The sequence below is a fragment of the Acinonyx jubatus genome, chromosome D4 (genome assembly GCF_027475565.1).
Source record: "Acinonyx jubatus isolate Ajub_Pintada_27869175 chromosome D4, VMU_Ajub_asm_v1.0, whole genome shotgun sequence".
In the NCBI taxonomy this organism is placed as follows: Eukaryota; Metazoa; Chordata; class Mammalia; order Carnivora; family Felidae; genus Acinonyx; species Acinonyx jubatus.
The window spans coordinates 2,062,398-2,064,917 of NC_069391.1; positions in this window are offsets into that span (position 1 = coordinate 2,062,398).

A 2,520-nucleotide genomic window follows, 5' to 3' on the forward strand; every position below is an offset into this window, starting at 1 on the left:
ACTTGAGAAAATGTTTTCCTTATATTTGAGAGAGAGAGCATGAGTGGGCAAGCGGCGGTGGGGGGGAGGACAGAGGATCCGAAGCGGGGTCCACCATGATGGCAACGAGCCAGCTATAAGGCTCAAACTCCTGAACTGTGAGGTATGACCTGGGCTGACGTTGGATGACCCACTCACTGACTGAACCACCCAGGTGCCCCTGGAGATCATTGTTTTCCGTGGTGTCAGGTAATGTTCTGACTTCACGCTTTTCTGTGTGGAATCTGGTTTCCCAACACCGTTTGCGAATACTCTGTTTTTACCGCACGGAACGGTCTTGGCACCCATGTTCATAAACAAGTGACCATACCCGTACGGATTTATTCATTGATTCCCAGTTGGATTCCATTGATCCATATGTGTTGGACTTCTGTGCCCATAGCTTGGTGAAAGCATCATAATCTCACACAGAATGTTTTTATTCCATGAGATTTTGCCCGTGAGGTCATGGAATATATACACATATTTTCCTTCTTCTTGTCCGTTCGAGAACTTTTAAATTATCCATCTTGTATAGTAGCTCTGACCCAACTTCCATTAAGCCGTTGAAATGAGGTGTTGGAAGAGGGCATCCTTCCCTTATTCACCATCATCAGGGGAAAACGGTCAGTGTTTAACCACTGAGAATGACACACATGTGAGTTTTTTTCCTAAATACCCTTTGTCATAATGCAATCTCCTATTTCTATTTCCTTGGCAGCACTTGTCATGAAAGGTTGTAGATTTTGTCAAAGCTCATCCTGCAACAATGGCTCCTTCTTGAACCGTGTGGGACGAACCACCAGTGAGAGCGTCAGGCTCTGGGGTTGGCTTTGTTGGAAAGCTCTGGGTACCGCTTCAGTCTCTGCACTTATTCCAGGTCTGCTCGCGGTTTCCATTTCTTCTGGAGTCAGTTCCGGTAGTTTGTGTGTGTCTCAGAATTGATACGTTTCGTCTCAGCCAATTTCTTGGTGCGAAATTGTTCAATTTTTGTCTATTCTGTCAATTTTGTAAATCTCTAGAAGAAAGAATGTTGTTTTCACCGATTTTCTCGAGGGCTCCTCTGTTTCCTTTATCGTTATAATTTCTTTCGATCTAATATTTTTAGGTTGCCTTTGATCTATTTTTCTAGTTACCCAGAGGAACCTTCTAACTGTTGTGGACACCAGCCATCCACAGGGCCACTGTGCAGGTCTGGGTTGTTGGGTAGATAAGCAACTACAGACAGGAGTGGATGAGGCTTCCAGGCAATTTCTACGTCAGCTGGCATCCCAGGCCACCCCCACACTGCAGCTGTGTCCAGGACCCCTCCTTTTGCCAGGCCAGACGCCCAGCATCACGCTGACCTGGCTTCCCTGGACCACTCACAGCCTTGGGTCCCTTCTGCGCTCGGGGAACAAGAAGAGCCGTGAAGTGAGGCAGTGGTAGCAGGGGGCTCTGAGGGGCCAGGGATGGTGGGCTCCCTGGGGGAGGAAAACACTAGGGAGGGGGGAGGGGAACACCCTGGGGAGGGCATCTGGACCAGTTCTCATGGGGCTCCGGATGTCAGGTAAGGAGTTGGGGTCACCGCAGCTTGCCAGGTGCAGGTGCATGCTGATGCACTTCCCCATCTGATCCTCAGGGACAGAGAGGACACTGAGGTCAGGAGAGGCAAGGACTGGCCCAGGACATGCGAGGTGTGCAGGGTCCAAGGAGCAGGGCTGGTCTCGAATCCTAGGCCAGCCTCTACCCTGACATGGGGTTCTCCCTGGGAATGAGAGCCCCTGAGAGGCTCGGGCTTCCCTATCCACCCCACCCGTGTGAGGCTGTGACCTCTGGCCATCTCCAGAAAGGCTCACACGCACAGAAACACACACACACGCTGACACTGACTGCCCAGCTGGGGATCAGAGGGGAGTCCACACTGGGAGGGGGTGGGTAATACGGGGGAAAGAAGAGAAAGGCTGGAGGCAGTGGGGCCATGGGGCAGGGACATCAGGATTCCTGGCAATAGCCCGGGACCCACACCATGGGGAGGATGACATGCCGGCTGAGATCAGGGGGTCCCCAAGGTGTCCGGGGGGATTGCCAGGAACTAGGGGAAGATGGGGTCTGGGGTCCGGTGTCCACCACCTTGGGCCCGTGGAGCTAGGAAGCGTGGATGGGGCTACAGCACGGAAGGACTCAGCTTCCTCCTCCTAAACTGGGCTGCGTCGACAGTGTCCCAAGGGTCCCACAGGCTCATAGATGAGTCTGTGTCCTGGGATCTTCATCCCTGGCCCTCTGTTCTCCCCTCCTGGGAAAACACTTCCTACTCCCTCAGGGTCCTTCTGAGCGGAGGGCAGCCTGGGGGCTTGGAGGACCGAGGACCTGGGTGTGCAGCACGTGGCCAAGCAGTGGACCCTGGTGTGGGGACCGAGGTCAAGACCCTCCTTGTTGGAGTCTCGGGTCCTCATTAGGAAGTGGTTCCCTAGGCAGCGCCCTGGCTGGGGTGAGAAGGACTCATTAGTGAGCTGACACCGG